Source organism: Lissotriton vulgaris, unplaced genomic scaffold (assembly GCF_964263255.1).
Source record: "Lissotriton vulgaris unplaced genomic scaffold, aLisVul1.2 SCAFFOLD_1033, whole genome shotgun sequence".
Classification (NCBI taxonomy): Eukaryota; Metazoa; Chordata; class Amphibia; order Caudata; family Salamandridae; genus Lissotriton; species Lissotriton vulgaris.
Window position 1 is genome coordinate 1 of NW_028245651.1, and position 23,501 is coordinate 23,501.

The following is a 23,501-nucleotide window of genomic DNA, read 5'->3' on the forward strand; positions in this document are numbered from 1 at the left end:
TACATGACACATCTTGCCAACATCATCCAATCGCACAACCTCAACATCATCTCATATGCCGACGACATCCAGCTTATCCTCTCTGTAGGAAGGTGGATATCTGACTATATGGTTACCCCAACTTTTTAACTAGTGTTTAACTGGTTTTTGACTTAGTTGGCCTGGGATCCTGCTATTCAGGGCCCCAGGCTATCTGCTCTCACTGTAAAATGGACTTCATGTACTTTAGGTACATATCCAATTGGGTATTGGGTCACCTTGTGAGCCCCTGTATAGTGTACCTTAGGTACCCAGGGCATAGGTGCATCCAAGGCCTACCAGGGGCTGCAGCATGAATTATGCCACCCCTGGCTGGCCATCCAAACTGACACCACAGGCTGAACACTCAGCTTGGGCAAGGTGGTGTAATCACCCCTTGCTTAAATATAGTATTCCTATATCTACCCTTATATATAGATAGATATACACCTATAAGTCACTCCTATGACAGGCCTTGACAATCCTGAAGGCAGAGTGCTTGGTTGTATATGAGATGGTGCTCTAGCATGAGCTGAGCCTGTCTGCAGCTCTCAGAACCATGTCCTTATAGCTGTTCTATGATATAGCCATACCATATACTCTTAAGTGTATTATAATCCTCGTGGTTAATGTTAACTTTGGTTTGGCTTTATCAAAACATGTCGTGTAAGGTGTCAAACACTTTGGAATACTACCTACCCCCCGCCAGTCCTGGTGCCGGGGGTAGCATTCCACCCGTCTAGAGGGAGAAGACATGCAGTTACTGCTTTATCCAGTTAAAGTTAAACAGAGCCTCAGCATCACAAAATGGATGCTGCTGCCACAGACACAAGTCTGGCCTCCTGCTGCTGGATAAAACTCCGGCAGGGGAGGCCTGTACAATAGGTTTCCTGTCAATGGAGGTGCTGGCTCCTCCCCAGACAGCCTGTAGTGGATTGGAGCAGGGTGGGTTCAATGGAAACTGTTTCCAGACACTGCCTGGGGCACACAAGGTGCTCCATGCATAGGCCAGTTCAAACCAGTTGCTGGGGCACTCCAGCCCCAGCTCTGGTGTGAAACTGGACAAAGAGAAAGGGGTGTAACCACCCCCTTCTCAGGTTCCACCCATAGGAGGGACCTAGCAGATAATCCAGCTTCTTAGTTTGGTATAAAGTTAGGAGCTGTGTCTAGAGACATAGATTATCCTGGAAGAAACTCTGAAATGAACTCTTGGACCTTCGACTTTCCATTTCGACTGGAAGACTGAAGACATCTCCCTTGAGGTCAAGGAGTGACCACCCTGTGCAAACAGGCACCACCAGTAACTTGCTGGTTTGCTTTGTCGACGCTCCTGCCGGAACCCAAAGACTTAGTGAGGCAGAATCTAGACTTTCAGACTTCTCTGACTCCGACCCACATTCACAGCAAAGCTGAAACCCGTGGCAGACACAAGAGACGTGGGACTGGACATCCTAAAGTACCTGCTTTTTGCTACCTGTGCAGCTTCTGAGGCACCCTCGAAGTTGTGCATTGGAGTTTGAGAAGCCCCAAACCTGAGCATTATTTGCACCGAAGCACAGCCCTCCACACTCCACGAGTGCTGCGTGGGGCCTGCGCCTGCATTTCAGCTCAACGCGTCTTCGTGGTTGCTAGCCTGTTGGCTAGTGGCCCCTCTAAAGACATCCTTTTAAAACAACACTGCTTGTCTGGTTGCTCTGGGCTTGCTCCTGCTTACCTGCAAAAGAGAAGCGCCCCAGACCTGGCTGGTCTGATCAGAAGCCAATCTTCTAATCCTGCATGGATTGCATTTGCCAAGGTTTGTTGGGTCCAATCCGGATACCGACACCACCAACGGCTAGATCCATTGTGGGTCAGCTTGACTCCAGCTCCTGGTTCTCGTTGACACCTCCTGGACCTCGTGGCTGCGGAGACAAGCTTCACCTCTTCACCTGTTTGCAACTCAACATCGCCTGTTTCCTTCCTGGTTCCTTCCTGGTCACTGGCTAGTGACCCAGACTCTGTCCCTGATGCTTTCAGGTTCTTCACTGCTCCGATCCAACCTTGGATCCATCCGGACACTTTCCTCCTGGTCGCTTGCAGCACTTTCTTGCAGCTCTCCATAGGATTCATCGACGAAACCCGACACGAAAAGACACCTATGCACCCGGCTTTCCTGGGAGAGGTAACTCGAGTACTCCGGTGCTCCCGTGGGTAATAACTATCCAAGTGTCCTAGTTTAACTGGGTTTTCCCGTAGTCCACCTGGAAGTGTCCGAAATCTACTACTATGTAACTTTTATGTTCCCATTGAAACCCTATGGTAACTCGCGTGTGTGTTTAGACACTGCACACGCATCCTGTGGGACTCCTACTTCCTAACCTTTGGTTGTTCAGGGTAGCCCCAGCAATTCTCTAGGACCTAGGCCTATTCACCTTTCCTGAAGTGGTTCTTATACCACTTACTTAGTATATGGTTCGTGAGGCCCCTAGGGCAGAATTGTATCTGTGCAACTTATAGTATGCCTATTGAGTAACTTGTGCTGTATCTCAAACTCTGACCCCATAAAGAGTGCAGAGGGATTGTGTAGTAACAAATACATACATTTTGATATATAGCTTGTATGGTGTCCTTTCATTTGATATTCAAGGGACTAATATTGGTAAAACAGCTGGCTTCACATGCTCTCTGAAGTTTTAGCCTAAGACTGTTTTGTCCATGCTACCACTAGGATAGCAGGTCTATAAGGTTGACTTTACAACCATCACCATAAAGGTTGTTGGACTGGTGCAAGGTGCCCGCTAGAATAGTGGACATCATATACCAGGCCAACTTCCTCACCAAGGACCCTACCACCGCCAAAACCAACTTCCACGAAGGAATTAAGGCCTTCGTCAAATGGATGAAGAACAGTCGCCTGAAACTGAACTCGGACAAGACAGAGGTCCTCATCCTCGGATCCAACCCCTCCGCCTGGGACGACTCCTGGTGGCCAGCCTCGCTGGGAGCGGCGCTGACACCCACTACCACGCATGCAACCTGGGGTTCACCCTGAACTCATCGCTGTCAACGACCCAACAGGTCAATGCTGTCTCCTCCTGCTTCAACACCTTCTACATAAGTCGCAAGATCTACAGATAGATCCCCACCGGGACCAGAAGGATGGTCACCCAGGCCCCCGTCACCAGCAGGCTGAACTACGGCAACACCAATACGCAGGAACCAGGGCCAAACTCCAGAAAAGACTTCAACGCATACAAAATGCCCCCGCACGCCTCGTCCTCAACATCCCCCGCCACAGCCACATCACTGCCCACCTGAGAGACCTGCACTGGTGTGGTAAATAAATATTTACAGTCGGAATTTCTATGCGGTAAAGTTCAATAAAATAACTCACTCGGAAATGAGAGGCAGAGTCCGTGGTATCTGAGTTATAAGGGTTTTATTCCATAAAATGGAATGGTTCGAACCATGGTATCATGTTCCTTTCACCGCTAAGGTTCAGGAAGGGATAGACAATACTTTATTAACAGAGTACAATATATATAGTCAATGCATATAGTGGTGATGGATACAGAAGGCGTAACAGCTGAGAGAAAAGAGATAAGAACACATGTGCGTAACAGAAGGCGTGCACGAGGGCGTACACAGAGGTGTGTGCTAGAAACGTCACATGAAAGTGTCACAAGTGGGTGGATACATAGAGGAATCTTGCAATGTCAGCAGAAATCTGTAGCAAGGATGCGCGCGCAGCGGCATGACGTGTGACTGACGTGAGGCTGGAGGGTGCAGGGGACTTGACATTTAGCACTAGAGGAAGAGACAGAAGTCTGGCATGTCAGATCGACTCGCTCCTAAATCATATCTGATATCTTGTGTTTGGGGAACTATATTATCTAGAAGGAAAGGTCTCTTGGGCAGAGGCTACTCTATACTGACTATTAATGCGTGCATATGTGACTACGTGTCTGTGTGTAATGCGAGGGGCCATGGACCTACCATGGTAACGAGAGCAATGAATTACTTGCATGGAGACAGAAAGGCCGGGCCCTTTGCTCTGCAGCCGGGGAATTGTTTATCTATTCTGCTAGACTGGAATGTGTTTTCGAGGAGCTGAGCTCGGCTATACTGATAACTTGAAGGCAAAATACTGTCTTTGGCAGGCAAGCAGGCCGAGCCGGGCACCGCTCGCCACGCAGGGAGTAGGACAGAGGTCAGGGATGTATCCCACGTTGCGGCTTTCAGGAGGCAGAGAGCAAAAAGGGCAAAAAGGGCTCGATGGCAGAAATCAGGGCCTAGCTCTGCAGGGCTAGGAAAACGTGAAAGTGCACCATGAAAAGACGGTGGCAAGGCATACTTAGGAACTGAATTATCAATCCATTCATGGTGGATCTGAAAGAGGACATGTTAACGTTGGACGCAAATGTATTTGCGTCTTCATAGCTGGTCGAGGAGGAAAGTTACATGCACTTTAAGCACGTACATGGAGATGGTGGGGTACATGTTAGGGGACATTTCTTGACCATAAAAATTCAAATTACCTCATTCCCTCCTTGTCCCCTACGGACCCTTCATGATATATCGATCTTCATTAATCCATCTATCTGTTCATATAACATCATTTGCTCATCCTTTCTCAGGCGGGATGTAGAGCGTGAACTTGAACGGGGAATGCAGGCTGTGGCACACAAGCCACATATCGCTGGCCCACATTGAATGCAGAGACAACAACTGAATACTATGGCCAATATAATCCCTAGGAAAGAAAGTAGCTTCCATCCCCAGGCTGTTATCGTACTCCAGAACCAACCGGACCAAGTCCAGGTGCCTGGATTCTGATGAATCTGATTAGCGATCTTATGAAGACGGGATATGGCTCTATATACTGACGGTGCATTTTCTGGAATGAAAACACAGCAACTCGATCCGATGACTCTACAAGCCCCGCCCCTATCGGCCAGGATGACGTCAAGGACGAGACGATTCTGAAGAACAACAAGTCTTATAGCAGACTGTTCCTCCGTTAGGTTACCTAGGGCGGAAGTAGTTTCATTCACTACTGCTTCAAGGGTTCTGGTCAATTTTTGTATCAATTTACTATTTGAGACAGGTCCTAAAAAGAAAAAGAATCCTCTATTGAAATCTGTATATTGTTCCCATGCTGTTTCAGTCTGATCTACAATTGGGAGTTCGCTCTTGTGTCTAGTATGTATAAGCTGAGGATTTCTATGGTAATCAAGAGGAGCTAGAAAAACAGGGGGCAGTAGGAATGCAATGTAACAAGTACCATCCCAATCTAGAGGTAAACGTATGTATGCGGTATGACCACAAATGAAATAGGAATGACGGGAAGCTTTGAATGTGGACTTGCCCTTATCACTGAATTCGATCACAGTAGTACATTCACTATGACCTAAGTGTATTGAACCATTCTTTCTGACACATAATTCGCCTTTAACGGGTAACACTGACATAGAGGGCAAGTCTGGTTCGGTTTCAGACTGGACATTCAGAATCATGAGGTTAAGTGTATAATTACCTAATCCGTATACTTCGTTTTCTAGATCGGTCCCTGTCCTTTGTGGGAGACCCTCCTTGTCTGGGAAACATGCTTGATGCATGACTGTGTTCAGATTTCCCCATACCCAATTGCCTTGGTAAACTATGGAATCAGTGTCTGCAGAATTAATTAAGCTGAACCAGGCACCACAGGAACCATTATGCGTAAACGGATACGGGAAGAGGGGCAGAGCTCCCTTGTATTTCTAATAGGGAGGGAGTCGGCCACATATCCAACAATTTGTAGCATTGCTGGTCTGATGGGAATGGTGTAACATACTGATGAATGTATTGTTGCGCAGCGCAAGTCTATAAGACAATTCATGTGGAGACAGTTCACTGAACCTGTGCTCTGCAGTGTTATTAAGAGTAGAGTGTGCAATAGGAAAAAACATATGCAATAATACACTTATGCCAATAACCATAAGACTCAGAAAAAACATAATCAATAACGTGATGATGAAATAGCTCCGGAGAGATTTACAATGTTTCTGTTTCTTGATCTGTTTCTGTCTATCTCTCTCTCTATTGGGGTCTAACTTGTACATGTCAGGAACCTCTCTAACCGCTTCACCTAGGGGAGGACTTAAACAATTAAACTGTCTGACTTGCTAGACCTCAATTTCATACGAAATTCTTGAGAAGGAGTTTTCTCTACCAGGGGGAGTTTAGTATCAGTCTCTGAAACGGGGCAGGGCTGGGAGTCTGTTTTTGGCGGCAGTCCATGACATTTCTTGATGTGACTCGAGTGGAGCCAGCCCTTGCGGCCCTCCACCTTCACTGCTGTCCTTGTGGTTAATAAAACAAGCTTCGGCTCCTGCCAGCGGGGCTCCAGCGGACTCCTCCTGTCGAAATTCCGAATAAAGACCAGATTTCCAGGGACGATCTCGTGTGGCTTCACCTCGGTGTTGTCGGGAAAGGCTGCAGCTACCTGTGAACGACATGATTGTAGTGCAGACATCAAGGAAGCAAGGTAATCTGTCAGCATATTACAGTCAACATCTGTGATCTTACGAGGCAGAGGCGTCCCCCACATATTCGGTGGCCTACCAAAGACCACCTCATACGGGGATAACCCTGTTCTAGAGTGTGCGACCATTCTCATATAAAACAATGCAACTGGCAAGGCGACTATCCAGTCTACCCCTTTCACGGCACAAATCTTAGCAAGACGTGTTTTCAGTGTCTGATTGTGTCTCTCTACGAGACCTGCTGCCTCGGGATGTCGGACGCAGTGGAACTTCCACTGATATCCTAGCAGGAGTGATACCTGCTTCATTAGCTCGGACGAGAATGGCTGACCGTTATCTGAGTACACGACACGAGGCAAACCGTACCGTGGGAAGAATTCACGAACCAACTGTTTGGCAGTGGTCGGAGCAGTGTAATCTGGGACTGGATATGCTTCTGTCCAACGGGAAAGTGCACATACAACTACGAGGACATATTTGAATCCTCGACATCGTTCCATCTGGATATAATCCATCTGGAGGACTTCAAAAGGGTGATCGGGAGGATGAAATCCACCTTGCTCTACAGGAATGCTTTTGCCTGGGTTGAACTGACAACAGATCATGCAAGTACGCACTTTCTGTTTTGCTGCTGCTCGTAAATGTTTATTGTACCAGAGATTCTGTAAACTGTCTAACATGGCTTTTTCTCCTAAGTGTGCTGGACTGTGTGCGGTGTTAATCATAACTTGAACCATAGAGTCGGGGAGAAACCATGTGGCTTTTCCCTTCGTCATCCATCCCTGGTCTGTCTGGATCCCTCCTAGTTCAGTCCATTTCTTTATTTCGTCTGGAGTAGCATGTGTCTGTATGTCAATTACATCTAGTGCGGGATCCTTAACTGTCATGCAATGTGTCGGTGTCGGAACTATTGTCTTTGTCATATCAGCTGCATGTGTGTGAGTCAGAGCTGTGTGTTTCGCGGTTCGATCGGCCAGGTCGTTACCCTGGGAAATAATATCTGTAACTTTAGTATGTGCTTTGCACTTCATGATAGCTATGGCTGATGGCAAATGTATTGCTTCTAACAATGCTTGAATGAGGGGACCATGCTGGATCTTGGCTCCGTGAGAGGTCAAGAAACCTCTTTCTTGCCAGAGTACACCGAAGTCGTGTACAACTCCAAATGCATAACGTGAATCTGTGTATATGTTAACGTTCCTGTTCTTGGCTACTATACAGGCTCGAGTCAGAGCAATGAGCTCTGCAGCTTGAGCAGACAGTGTATCAATACGGTGTGTTTCTTTGACTTCAGTTTCAGTGGTCACTGCATATGCGGCCACTAATTCTCCTGTGCTTGTTCTCATACATGAACCATCCACGTAAAGTGTCAGGTCTGGGTTAGTCAGTGCAACATCTGTCAAGTCTCGTCGGGGCTTTGTTACTGCATTAATGATCTCTATACAGTTGTGTGCAGCTGGATCTGTTGTGTTCGAGGGTAACAATGTGGCAGGATTGAGTATATTGCAGCGTCTGATTTCTATGTGTGGCTGAAACAATGTCAGTTCATAACCTGTCAGTCGTGCTATAGTCAAGTGTTGAGTCTGTGTTCTGTTTAAAAGAACTTCCACAGAGTGTGGAACTTGTACTGTCAATTGGTGTCCTAACACTATGGAATCACTTTGTCGGATTGCTAGGGCTGTCGCTGCAACTGATTTTAAGCACACAGGCAAAGCCTGGGCTACAGGGTCTAATGTACTCGAAAAATAAGCACACGGCTTATGTGAACCTGCTTGGTCTTGTGTGAGGACAGATAATGCTGTGCCATCACGTTCTGTAACGAAAAGTGTAAAAGGTTTGCTGTAACATGGTGTTGCTAAAACTGGTGCTTGACATAATGCTTTCTTTAATTCATCAAAAGCCTGTGTGTGTTCCTGAGTCCAAGGGAGGACAGTCGAAGTCGCTGCCTCCTGTGTTGTCAACTGTATAAGTGGCTTGGCTAGAAATGCGTACTGGGGAATCCATTGTCTGCAGTAAGAGGTGAGGCCAATGAAGGCCCGCACTTCCTTTTGTGTCTTGGGTTGCGATAGAAGTGCAATTAACTGAATGCGGTCAGGTGTTAGCTGTCTCCCCCTCTTGGACAGCAAGTGCCCAAGGTACACCACTTGCTGAACACAGAATTGTAGCTTTGAAGGGGACACCTTGTGTCCCTTGTCAGCCAGAAAATACAAAACTGTCAGTGATGCTTGCACACATTCTGGTTCACTCCGGGCGGTGATCAACAGATCATCGACGTACTGGAGTAGGGCAGTGTTAACTGGCATGTGAATACTGTCAAGTTGTCTTTTCAAAGCTTGGCTGTAGATGCTGGGACTTTCTGTGAATCCTTGAGGTGCGCGTGCAAATTTGAAGCTACGGCCATTTAAACAGAATCCGAAAAGATATTGGCTTTCCGGATCAATGGGGACACTAAAGAAGGCGTTCTTGAGATCAATTACAGTAAAGAACGTCGCCTCTGAATCAATAGCAGTCAATAATGATGAGATGTCTGGGACCTCAGGATACTGTGGTACAATGCATTTATTTAATTCTCGTAAATCAATCACCAACCGATAAACTGGAGGTGCATTCGGGTCAGTACGCTTAAGAATCGGGATGATAGGGGAATTACAGACATTTGAGTCGGTTTCTACAACCACTCCTTGTGCAATGAGCTCTTCAATGATTTCCAGTAAAGCCACTACAGCATCGGGTGGTAACTTGTATTGTCGGATTCGGGGTAATACAACTCCTGGCTTGAGTGTAACTCGATATGGTGTAATGTGCATACCACCTACATCAGTTGGGCCTTGCGCCCACAAATGTTCTGGTACATTTTTCAATCTGACATCAAAATCTCGTAATACATAGTGACCCTTGAAGTCACGCAAAAACAGTCTAACTCCTTCCGGAGAACAACATATCACTGCTCCTAGAGCTTTTAGTGTCTTGATACCTAACAAGTTTTCTGGACATGATTTCGTGAGCAATAAGTCTGTAGTACGTGACAATGGACCAACTGCTAGGGGAACAGGTTTCGATACTTCATTAACAATAGGCTGTCCTGAAAATCCAAGGGAAACATTCTGTGAGCCTGAGAGGGGTGCCCCTGGAACCTCGTCGTGACTTATTGTTGTTCGACTTGCCCCTGTGTCAATCAAGAACTTTCTATCTTTTCCTAATACTTGACTATGTACATAAGGACCCTCTTGGTCTACAGGAACTTCAATGAGAGGCAAGCCAACCTCCCTCTCTAGGCTGTTTCATGAGTATCGCTGATAATCGGGGTAATCAGATTGTGCATACTGGTACATTTGCTGTGAAACTTGCTGTGTCGCGGCAATGGGCTGTGGATGTGGTACCGCTACTGTCTGTACTGTCTGTTGTGGAGCAGGCATAGGCTGTACATTCTGTGGAATATGTTGCTGGACCTGATGTTGGACCTGATCCTGTCTAGGCTGACGTGGTCTCTCTTTAGTTTTACCTGTTGCTATATTGTGTTTCAGAACTGTACATTCATTCACATAGTGACCTGGCTGTTTACAATAGTTGCATGTCCCTTTAACGGGAGCCGCCGTATTATTAGACTGTGTCATACCCCTTTTCTGACCGTCAGCTGGAACTGACTGAGCAACTAACATTTTCATTTTCGTATCTTTCATACGTCTCTGTTCGTGATCTTGTTCTTTCCTAATTCTATTCTGGTGATACTGTAACATTTGTAACATTTGGGAAGGCGTATTTGCTTGCCATGTGCTTTCGACTTTCAAAACACGGTTCTTAACTTGAGGCAGGGAATTCTCGACTAATTTTGATACAAAGAGGTGTGGGTATGACTCGCTACTTGTTTTCAGGCCACTGTTAATAATAAAACATTTCTCGAATCTAGAATAAAAATCACTAGTGTCTTCATCGTGTTTCTGCTTACAGGCTGAGATTGCGTCCCAGTCTTCCTTTTTAGTCGCTAACAGTCTAGGCAAAACCTGTACTAATAAACCTGGTAATGCTTTAGCTTTATCCCCAAGGCCTAACCCTGGGGTACGACCCTTTTATTCGACTTCTAATGCAGCCCAATCAATCTTTTTGTCTCCCACCTCCCATTCTTTCTCCTTTAGTTTCTCGTAAATTCCTGCAGGCAATAGTACCTTTAACATTTTCATAATATCTGAATACGTGTAATCGCCCATGAGTAACATATCTTTAATTTCTCGGTGAAAACCTGCAGGGTCTTTATCATGACTGGGCACTATTTTCTTCATTTCCAATAATTCCATTTTAGTTATGGGTGTGTATACATACACACGTGTAAGGGTATCATCAGCATTCCTGACTGGATGTACTTCTCGTAAAGGATTCTGTCTGTCGAAGTAAAACATTTTTCTTTCTGGGGGTGGTGGAGCTGAAATAAACTGTGGTTTCAGGAAGGCATTATATTTGTGTCGATGTTCTAGAATTTCTTTAATTAAATCAGTACCTAGGCCTCTCCATCTATTCGAGAGCAGTTCTATTAATATATCCGGTAAGGGACCTGGATCAGAATGTTGGCTTTTGAACAACGTAATGAGATGATGAATCATGTATATACCAGCTAATTTTTGTTCATCAGGGGAGAGGTTCAAAAATGTCTGTGCTACTGCATCATCATTATATGTACTAGAATTGTCAGCCCATTGTACTGCGGACCGGGCTAGTTCTTGTTCATCCATGGAATTGAGTACATGGTACCCCATTCGATCTTGAAGTATTTTATCGGTAGCCTGAAACATATGTTCAGGGGAACTCGGATTTGATATAGCAGAGAGAAAAAGTCTTTTGCTTTCTGGACGTATTGTTTTCTTAAGGTATCTCCCCTTACCTACATATGCTATCATGTCGCTAGTTGCTAATTGCGACGTTTCTGCTGTGGTCTCTGGTTGTTCTTCCTCCTCTGAGGTTTTCCCGTCATCTGACTCTAGTTGCTCTTCAGGTTCTCTGCGGGCATGTATATCTATTATTTCTTTACGGATCTTTCTAACCATAGTATGTACACTGTTCTCCTTATCATGTTTACCTTCCGCCATATTCTGGCTCCATCTATTCAGTCTATTCATCTCACTTTGTGGAAAACCTGCCTGATCTTGTTCTCTTATTAAACAATTAACCAAAAATCGCATTATTAAACCTTTGTTCTCAACTTTCTGACGTGACATGGCTTCAGCAACACTCTCCGGTCCTTCTCCTGTTCTAATAAAATAATACAATTTGTCTAGATGTTCTGGCATTTCTGGTAGTAACATCAAATAATCTGTAACGCGTCTCAAACGTAGGGACGCTAACAACATGGGTCCTGTTGTACCAGGCACTGGGTCATATCTGCAGTCTGTAAGTTCTCTTCTAGGTTGTTCGGCCGGTGCACCTTTAGGTGTCCGAGCCTTTGCTAACTCTCTCATTGTCACTCGGTGTAACGGTGGGGGTGTTTGATAACCTCCTGTAGCACCTCCTGAAGCGGAGGCTTGAGCATAACCTGGCTGTAGGGTCGGTACCTGCTGTAGCTGGGTTGGATCCTGGACCACGCCAGTCCCAAAAGGATTAGATGGGTGCAGTTGTTGAATACCAGGGGGAACAACGGGAGCGGGTGCGGGTAGCGAACCTGGAGGGATCTGCTGTTGCGGACCTGGGGGCTGAGGATCAGGGGGCGGGTTACCGTCAGCAGGTGGTACACGGGCAGGTACATTGGCATATGCGGGAGCTACATCATCCAAGTAGGACGAAATAAAAATGTCTGCTGCGGTCTTGTGACGTAATTTAGTCGGAACCAATGGAGCGGGCAGATCTTTTGGTATTTCCGGAGTGGCCTTAGGTAAACCCTCGGCCAAAAGAGGATACATACCATTCACAAGAGTGTTTCGTTGTCGGTCTACTTGTTCTGCTTTAACTCGTATTCCTTCTTCAACTAATTCGTTTTCTCGAGCTTTATCTGAATCTTCTCTACGTTTTTCTGCTTTTCTGAATTCCTTCTCTGTACGTCTATGCGATTCTTTACGCCACAATTCTATGGCGTCTTTCTGAGATTGTCTGGCTTTCCTTTTCCATAGCGCTTCTTCTACTCTCATGATGCAATCTGCATCCCATGTCCCTGTAACGGGCCATCTATATTTCTCGTCTAGGTTCTTAGTATAATCGACCCATAAATCTAGATATAATATGGCATCTAAGCCGTGTTTGTGATACATAACATTTCCAGGAGTGTCCCTAGGTGGGACAGGAATCGCTTCCTCTAGTATCCCTTTCCTAGTTCCTAACTGTCTTAACTTTGAGAACAATGGCATCTTGATACTTTGGCACTTGACACTTACTCGAACTTGAACACAATTTTTATACAGAAACACAGTAATGTAGATAAAACAGTCACTCATACCACGACATTAATCACATAGAAACATTTTGAACACATATTGACTATACATGAATTCGATAACGAAAACAAAATCGAACCGTTGAAGACACGAATTACTTGATATACTGCTAAACAGTACAGATACACTGCTAAAACAGTGCAGACCGGGTCTGTGTACCCAAACCCGTCTTGACCGGATACATAGTAATGCACCCGTCTAGATGCGTCCCCAGCAACGGTACTCACCGGGAAGCACGGAACGGAAGGCCTCGGAAACTCGTCTGGACTGGACCGGACTGGACTCGACTCGACTCGTGACGTCACAGGCACGTCGAAACTGGTGGGCCTCTAGACACCTCGGACCTTGCTCTCTCGGCTGGGCTCTGGTCGGGATCCTCCGCACTCCTCACCGCCTCGTCTGGATGCTGATCGCAGTCTCCGTCACCTCCGTAGGCCTGAGGGAGATACAGGAAATCCTGCGGGTACGTGTAATTGTCCGTCACGGCTGTGGCAGGGGGCAAAGCGTGCGACGCACCTACCGGCGCGTGGGGTGGGGGAGGGGTCCCTATTCGGGCGCCAAATTAATGTGGTAAATAAATATTTACCGTCGGAATTTCTATGCGGTAAAGTTCAATAAAATAACACACTCGGAAATGAGAGGCAGAGTCCGTGGTATCTGAGTTATAAGGGTTTTATTCCATAAAATGGAATGGTTCGAACCATGGTATCATGTTCCTTTCACCGCTAAGGTTCAGGAAGGGATAGACAATACTTTATTAACAGAGTACAATATATATAGTCAATGCATATAGTGGTGATGGATACAGAAGGCGTAACAGCTGAAAGAAAAGAGATAAGAACACATGTGCGTAACAGAAGGCGTGCACGAGGGCGTACACAGAGGTGTGTGCTAGAAACGTCACATGAAAGTGTCACAAGTGGGTGGATACATAGAGGAATCTTGCAATGTCAGCAGAAATCTGTAGCAAGGATGCGCGCGCAGCGGCATGACGTGTGACTGACGTGAGGCTGGAGGGTGCAGGGGACTTGACATTTAGCACTAGAGGAAGAGACAGAAGTCTGGCATGTCAGATCGACTCGTTCCTAAATCATATCTGATATCTTGTGTTTGGGGAACTATATTATCTAGAAGAAAAGGTCTCTTGGGCAGAGGCTACTCTATACTGACTATTAATGCGTGCATATGTGACTACGTGTCTGTGTGTAATGCGAGGGGCCATGGACCTACCATGGTAACGAGAGCAATGAATTACTTGCATGGAGACAGAAAGGCCGGGCCCTTTGCTCTGCAGCCGGGGAATTGTTTATCTATTCTGCTAGACTGGAATGTGTTTTCGAGGAGCTGAGCTCGGCTATACTGATAACTTGAAGGCAAAATACTGTCTTTGGCAGGCAAGCAGGCCGAGCCGGGCACCGCTCGCCACGCAGGGAGTAGGACAGAGGTCAGGGATGTATCCCAAGTTGCGGCTTTCAGGAGGCAGAGAGCAAAAAGGGCAAAAAGGGCTCGATGGCAGAAATCAGGGCCTAGTTCTGCAGGGCTAGGAAAACGTGAAAGTGCACCATGAAAAGACGGTGGCAAGGCATACTTAGGAACTGAATTATCAATCCATTCATGGTGGATCTGAAAGAGGACATGTTAACGTTGGACGCAAATGTATTTGCGTCTTCATAGCTGGTCGAGGAGGAAAGTTACATGCACTTTAAGCACGTACATGGAGACGGTGGGGTACACGTTAGGGGACATTTCTTGACCATAAAAATTCAAATTACCTCACTGGCTCCCCGTCAACAAGAGGATCACCTTCAAGCTCATCACCCACGCTCACAAAGCACTCCACAACGCTGGACCAATATACCTCAACAAACGACTCACCTTCTACACCCCCAACCGCAAGCTCCGTTCCGCTGACCTCGCCCTCGCCACCGTTCAACGCATCCACCGAACGACCACTGGCAGATCTTTCTCCCACCTCGCCGCCAAGACATGGAACACCATCCCCATCCACCTGCTACAGACCCAGGACCTTCAGGAGCCTTCTCAAGACCTGGCTGTTCGAGCAGTAGCAGCTGCCCCCCCCCCCCTTAGCGCCTTGAGACCCTCGCGGGTGAGGAGTGCGCTCTACAAATGTTTGATTGATTGAATGAGATGGAGAGTCATAAGTAAAATTATAGTACTACCATCTTTCTATATGTGGTACAACACATGCCGGTCCTATACCTGGGACATGCTTCCGGGGCTTAGATGCTTTAATGAGGATATTTTACTGGGATGGAGGCAAAGACTTGGGGCCTCATTTATGAAAAGTGACGCATCGCTACGTCAAAACAGCAATGCATCACTTTTCTTCACGCCCTCCTTGCAACACCAATGATGCGTCATATTTACATTATGACGCATCATTGCGCAAGGAGTTACAGATACGTCAGTATTTCTGACGTATCTGTAATCGCAAAAGTGACGCATTGCTGGAGTGTGTCACAAAAGTGACGCAACTCCAGCAATGCGTCCTTTCACATGGGGCAAGCCCCATTTGAAAGGGCCTGCGTCAGTCTTACGCCTGCTGTGAGGCAGGCGCAAGATTTTGACGCAAAAGCGTCCTAGAAGTGACGCAGTGAAATCTCATAGATTCCACTGCGTCACTTCTACGACCCTTTCTTGCGTCAATACGCCCCCCTTGCATACATTATACCTGGCGCAGATATAATGTGGCGCAGGGGTTTACAAAGTGACGCATCTACCTAGATGCATCACTTTGTAAATATGGCGCAACAAGGTGCATTTTTTACGCCACTGGTGCGTCACAAAAAGTGACACACCAGCGGCGTAAAAGTGACGCAAGGGCTCATAAAGGAGGCCCCTGATATCTCTAGAAAAGCTTATACTACTATGGAAAAGAAGAGAAATGCAGGTGAACTTCAATTTGTGGTGCCCTGGTTTGATCCGTACTGTGCTGGCTCAGCAACTGGACTTAGTGACTGATAAGGGAGCTGGTACACTTGAGACCCTTGACCACCCTACCACGTCTTACAAAGAAAACCATGAAGTCCTTCCCAACACACATACAACATATATTTAGAACATGGAATAAGGTAGTACTAAAGTGAACTGTAAGTACATGTACCTTCCAAATTTAACATTTTGGTGCACAGATCTCTTCCCTGCTGTACATTTGAGGTCATTTAGGGGTCGCCAGGGGTTGTAGCTGTGACCTCTGGCTTGCCCCTTTCTACCCTGGGCCAGGGACAGACTAATTTGCATGTAGCCAGGTTCTGAGCTGGGATGGTGCAGTGAGCTAAAAAACGGTGATGGATCAAGCCCTGATCTGTTGACTGGGTACGAGTATTCTGCTTAATTCAGATGCTCTGTTCATCACCTCCCCCCTTTTCTGAATTGTTTTGTCCACCACAAGCGTGGACGGGTATGCTCAGATGTGAGTCCCTTGCTCACTGCACCATCAGGATTCAGGCAAGCCGGGCCGAAGACGGCTGTAATGCCAGAAACCGGTCCCCGGAAGCTTGTTTCCTTTCCAGTAAAAGAATTGGCTTGGTAGGTTGGTCTGCCCTGTTCCCATGATGCACTGGGCCAGGGACAGACTAATTTGCATGTAGCCAGGTCCTGAGCTGGGAGCTAAAAAACGGTGATGGATCAAGCCCTGATCTGTTGACTGGGTACGAGTATTCTGCTTAATTCAGATGCTCTGTCCATCACCACCCCCCTTTTCTGAATCCTTTCTACCCCTGGCACTGCTTTTGCAACCCCTGGCGTCAGAGGTGGTAAAATCACGGTCTGGATCACAGGGGCAGCTCTTCCTAATGAATGCTGGTTGGAGCTCCACTTGCCTGATTTTCTGTCAATTATGTTAATATACAAATAGTGAATAATATTATTTCCTATTAGTGTAATAAGATATTGAGTACATATGTATGTGGAAGCTAAGGTAAGTAAAAAATGCTGTTAAATGTATGTTGTATGCATGCTTGCAGGTGAGAGTCTGTTTATGTGCACAAGAGTGTGTGAATGTGTTAGTAAGTGTAAGTCTGTATGTGTAAATTAAAATAAAGGTCAAATGGCATGCAATGTCACTTCCACCACCACTGGAATTTTGGTGCATTAGCGTCCATGTGATGTACCTAACTGTATGAAGTCAGGACAACGTGAACATCGGCCAGGATATTGAAAAAGTGTAAAAATGTTACATGGAACGCTGCATTTAAATGTATCAAATACAAATGTGAATACAGAACATGTGTGACAACTCAGTTAATGCATAGGATTACCCCGAGAACTCCAACAGCTGCCCTAAGTGAACAAAACATAGAGACACATACAGGCACATGTGGTGGGAATGTTGGATGATCCAGAACTTCTGGCGGGAAGTCGTGGGTAAACTAATGCCCTTCATGACTATGCATCTACATACAACTATTCAGCAGTGTCTGTTTGGCATGGTGCCGCATTGTAGATCAAAATGGAACTTTTACAGAGGCCAAGTTAAAAATAATGTACCTTGATATGTATGCAGAATCATAAGGGAGTGGATGGGACTGCCCAAGCAGTGTGTAATTCTTAATGAAGAGGAGGTGAGGAGTTGGTTGCCGAAGGGAGGGGGGATTCTATAGCGTGAGCACTTTTGAATGGAAATCAATAAAGTAAAATAATATATAAAAAAATAAATACATACATATGGAAATACACTTGGTGCAACTTCATTTGCTCACGAAACAACATAACCAGTGATAAACAGTAGTAAAATAGGCAAATACAGCCATAAAAAAATAAAGATCATAAAACTGTCAACCTTAGACATGATCTGCAAGATATTCGGAGACTTTGAAGAGAGGCAGGATCTCCCTATTGATCCGAGGGTGACTTTAACAGATCTGATTATTGATAAAGAGGAGATGTATTGATTGCAGTCCATCCCTAGAATGCCAACTCTTTGGTTCAGTGCTGGAGCAGACAATTTGACGATGGTTTGGTGAGGGTCATAGAGACGAGTTTAAAATTCTCTTTTTTTCCTTTCTTTAAGAACATCTACAATGTCTTTAAGAGAGAAGCATATGTGGATGTTATCATTATATATATATAATATGAGGTTATATAAGCTTCTAAATATATACTCAAACGAACTGGAGATAGGGTGGAGCAACTTCAAAATCAAAATGTAAGACGGCCTGTGTGTCTTCTCTGTAAGGGCTCATATTTTTTCTGGAGACTGGAAAATAAGGTGCCTCGCACTTTTTGTATGAAAAGGAATTCAACACTTTATAATGGATAAATCACATCAAAGCCTGTAGAGAGTACAAGGAGATGATGGGAGACCAAGGGCCTGATTTATATGTTTGCTGCAAGCATGCTTCATCGCAACAGATGTAGAATGTTTACCACCAATATAATGGTCTGACATCTGAATTTATATACAGTCGGACTATAGTTTGGCAATGGCAGAGACTACTTAATCTCCACCAGGGCCAAACTTCTTTGACAGCCCAACATAGTGACAGTTGACAGAGAATCGGCTATATGTCCATTTGCCCAGTTTAGACCGCCACCAGGCATACCCCAATGGTAAGGAACAGTAAAAAAACGAAAAATGCTCCCTACACCATGATAGATGGCATCCATGGGGGGCATTGCTTTTTTATTTTCAAAACAGAAACCCACTTTGGGGTTTTTAAAAATCAAAAAAGTGAAACTTTACATTACAGCTCTGTCATGTTTGACGAAGCCATATGGCAAAGTTCCAATACATTCACAAGAACCTTCTTGATGGCGTTTCCTGTGAATGATAGAATTCCGATTGGGCTGATGGACATTTCTAAATTTAGCAGGTAGGTTCTTAGCCAGGGCGACTGAGTAGAATCTGTCCGCCACATTGTCGTTTTGCAGCTTTGTGCGATTGGCACTAGCTTATTCTATGCCTAAAGTCTTTGCTACTGAAATGGCAAAGGACTTTGGGGCAGATTTACAAGCCACTTGCGCCACTTTTGCGTCTTTTTTAACATGGGAAAAGTGACGCAAAAGTGGCGCAGGGGGCTTGTAAATCTGCCCTTTTGTCTTTTTAGGTTTCGACCTAGCGATCCGCGCAAGCAGTTCGCGCAGGTGAAATCTATTGTTTACATATATTGGCTACAGGAACGTCCCCCGGCTCCCATTGGCTAGCTCCATAAATGGAGGCTAGCCATTGGGAGCCGGATCTGTCCGTCAAGGCCGGACCAGATTCGGGGCGTTCCCGCGATTTTTTCCCTCTCCGCCTCTGCAATGTCGTCATCGTGGCGGTGGGCGGAGTTTCGTTTTTTTTTTCTGTGTTTGTTTTGGTCATTCCATGCCTGCCGACCACGGCCGCCGGAGGAAGCCCAGGTGAGTGCTTGTTTTTTAGTGGTGGAGCACGTGAATTCAGTGTACGTTGGTTAAAAATACATGATGAAGACACAGGCCACGATCTGGCTGTTCATCAAGTGCATGGGCGCTAAAACTAGTTTTTGCCCCTTTATTTGTAGTGAGGACTCCGCAGTGGTTTGTCTGATGTGAAATTGCTCGGCTGATCCCCTTTGTTGCAGCATGCATAACTTTTCATTCTTTCAGTTCGACTTTACAGTCCGTTTTAATAATGTCCTTAAAACTGCGGGTGTTCAGTACCCAAACGGCCTAAATAGACTCGTATGGGCTAAGCATCTCGTGCCCCTCGTGAGACACTTGTAAAACTGCTCATAAGATTTGAAACAGGGAGTTTTTTCATGGTTTGGCATTTTTCGTAATGCATTACAGTTGAATTTATATAGCGCTTCATATCCTAACGGCACTGCAAAGCGCTGAAGAGCATCAGAGGCCATAAAGTACGTGCTGCAAAGGTGATTAACAGCAAATGGGTAAAACGTCCAATACAGTCCAAGATTTGGCAAAACAATTAAATTTAAAAAAACAAAATAAGATCTTGAACGGATAAAAATGTTTAACATGATGCAACCTGGCGGATTTTTGGTTTCATGTGCCTTCGTGTGATTGATTGCAAATTCAGGAAACAAAAGCTAGAGGTACTTGCAGTCCAAACCGAGGAAGAGTACATAGCAACCGTTGACGCACACAGAGCCCGAAGCAAACGGGCAGTAAAGTACTGTGATGGTTTATCGTATTGTTTAAACAACTGAATAGAAAAAACCATCAACTTTTCAACTTTAAGCAGGGTCGGACTGGCTTATAGAGCAAATCGGGCAGTGCCCGGTGGTCTGGCCGGACAGTGCATTCATCGTGTGTGGGGTTTAACTGCTGGTGTCCCTGATATTAAAACAAATATTGCCTGCAGCAACTTCAAATTAGAGTGGAGAGTGCATAGGGAGTGCAGAGTGGATAGGGAGTGCAGAGTGCATAGGGAGTGGAGAGCGGAGAGTGCATAATGAGTGGAGAGTGGAGAGTGGAGAGTGCAGAGTGCATAGGGAGTGGAGAGTGGAGAGTGCATAGGGAGTGGAGAGTGCATAGGGAGTGGAGAGTGCATAGGGAGTGGAAAGTGCATAGGGAGAGGAGAGTGCATAGAGAGTGCAGAGTGGAGAGTGCATAGGGAGTGCAGAGTGCATGGAGAGTGCAGAGTGGAGAGTGCATAGGGAGTGGAGAGTGGAGAGTGCATAGGGAGTGCAGAGTGCATAGGGAGTGCAGAGTGCATAGGGAGTGGAGAGTGCTTAGGGAGTGGAGAGTGCATAGGGAGTGCAGAGTGCATAGGGAGTGCAGAGTGGAGAGTGCATAGGGAGTGGAGAGTGGGGAGTGCATAGGGAGTGCAGAGTGGAGAGTGTATAGGGAGTGGAGAGTGCAGAGTGCATAGGGAGTGCAGAGTGCATAGGGAGTGCAGAGTGCATAGGAAGTACAGAGTGAAGAGTGTATAGGGAGAGAAGAATGCATAGGGAGTGCAGAGTGCATAGGGAGTGCAGAGTGCATGGAGAGTGCAGAGTGGAGAGTGCATAGGGAGTGGAGAGTGGAGAGTGCATAGGGAGTGCAGAGTGCATAGGGAGTGGAGAGTGCATAGGGAGTGCAGAGTGCATAGGGAGTGGAGAGTGCATAGGGAGTGGAGAGTGCATAGGGAGTGCAGAGTGCACAGGGAGTGCAGGGTGCATAGGGAGTGGAGAGTGCATAGGGAGTGGAGAGTGGAGAGTGCATAGGGAGTGGAGAGTGCATAGGGAGTGGAGAGTGCATAGGGAGTGGAGAGTGCAGAGGGAGTGCGGAGGGAGTGCATAGGGAGTGCAGAGTGCATAGGGAGTGCAGAGTGCAGAGGGAGTGCAGAGTGCATAGGGAGTGCAGAGTGCAGAGGGAGTGCAGAGGGAGTGCAGAGTGCATAGGGAGTGCAGAGGGAGTGCAGAGTGCATAGGGAGTGCATAGGGAGTGCAGAGTGCATAGGGAATGCAGAGTGCAGAGTGAGTAGGGAGTGTTAGGGAGCGCTAGAGAGTGCAGAGTGATTAGGGAGTTCTAGGGAGTGCTAGAGAGTGCAGAGTGAGTAGGGAGTGCATAGGGAGTGCAGAGTGCATAGGGAGTGCAGAGTGGAGAGTGCATAGGGAGTGCAGAGTGCATGGAGAGTGCAGAGTGGAGAGTGCATAGGGAGTGGAGAGTGGAGAGTGCATAGGGAGTGGAGAGTGCATAGGGAGTGGAGAGTGCATAGGGAGTGCAGAGTGCAAAGAGAGTGAAGAGTGGAGAGTGCATAGGGAGTGCAGAGTGCATGGAGAGTGCAGAGTGGAGAGTGCATAGGGAGTGGAGAGTGTATAGGGAGTGCAGAGTGCATAGGGAGTGGAGAGTCGAGAGTGCATAGGAAGTGGAGAGTGCATAGGAAGTGGAGAGTGCATAGGGAGTGGAGAGTGCATAGGGAGTGCAGAGTGCATAGGGAGTGCAGAGTGGGAGTGCAGAGTGCATAGGGAGTGCAGAGTGGAGAGTGCATAGGGAGTGGAGAGTGGAGTGTGCATAGGGAGTGGAGAGTGGAGAGTGCAGAGTGGAGAGTGCATAGGGAGTGGAGAGTGCAGAGTGCATAGGGAGTGCATAGGGAGTGCAGAGTGCATAGGGAGTGGAGAGTGCATAGGGAGTGCAGAGTGGAGAGTGCATAGGGAGTGCAGAGTGGATAGGGAGTGGAGAGTGGAGAGTGCATAGGGAGTGGAGAGTGCATAGGGAGTGGAGAGTGCATAGGGAGTGCAGAGTGGAGAGCGCATAGGGAGTGGAGAGTGCATAGGGAGTGGAGAGTGCATAGGGAGTGGAGAGTGGAGAGTGGAGAGGGAGTGCATAGGGAGTGGAGAGTGCAGAGGGAGTGGAGAGTGCAGAGGGAGTGGAGAGTGGAGAGTGCAGAGGGAGTGGGGAGTGGAGAGTGGAGAGTGCAGGGAGAGTGGAGAGTGCAGAGGGAGTGTAGAGTGGAGAGTGCAGAGGGAGTGGAGAGTGGAGAGTGCAGAGTGGAGAGTGCAGAGGGAGTGGAGAGTGGAGAGTGCAGAGGGAGTGGAGAGTGCATAGGGAGTGCAGAGTGGAGAGTGCATAGGGAGTGCAGAGTGGAAAGTGCATAGGGAGTGCAGAGTGGAGAGTGCATAGGGAGTGCAGAGTGGATAGGGAGTGGAGAGTGGAGAGTGCATAGGGAGTGGAGAGTGCATAGGGAGTGGAGAGTGCATAGGGAGTGGAGAGTGCAGAGGGAGTGCATAGGGAGTGCAGAGTGCATAGGGAGTGCAGAGTGCATAGGGAGTGCAGAGTGCAGAGGTAGTGCAGAGTGCATAGGGAGTGCAGAGTGCATAGGGAAGGCAGAGGGAGTGCAGAGTGCATAGGGAGTGCAGAGTGCATAGGGAGTGCAGAGTGCATAGGGAATGCAGAGTGCAGAGTGAGTAGGGAGTGCTAGGGAGTGCTAGAGAGTGCAGAGTGAGTAGGGAGTGCTAGGGAGTGCTAGAGAGTGCAGAGTGACTGCAGAGATTAAGCTAATGGCAATGTAAATGATGATGCCATTTATTTATCTGTTTTCAAAACCAACACAAATACAAATTTTGTCATTTACAATGCCAATAACTCTAACTTTTCCAAAGGCGAAACCATTGCATTGTAAATGCTTGTTTATAGCTTGGCATGGATGGTACTATGTTAATACTATGCTTAAAAACTTTGCTAGAAAAAAAGACATTTGGGTGGGCAGGGTTAAAGTGTTGATAGTGGAAAGGAGCTGTGTTGTGTACATAGTTTAGTGTCTAGAAGAAGTTGAGTATTTAGGATACACTCTTCTGGCTCCGGGTGTCAAGCCAAAAAAAGGATCTGTTAGAGGCTATAAATAAGGCACCGGTACCAATGGATAAAAATCAGGTGAGATTCCTTCTTTGTCTCATAGAATATTATGCAAAATATGTGAAGAATTTTGATGAAAAAACAGAACACATTAAAAAGTTGTGAAGGAAAGGATGCAAATATGTGTGGGGGAAGACCAACAAATGGCATTTGTTACATTAAAACATGAAATATGTGATGCTGGAGTGTTAACTCCATTCGATACTAGACTGTCATGCATACTTACAGTAGATGCCAGTGCTGTGTGCATTGGTGCTGTTCTATCACAGGTACACAACAATGG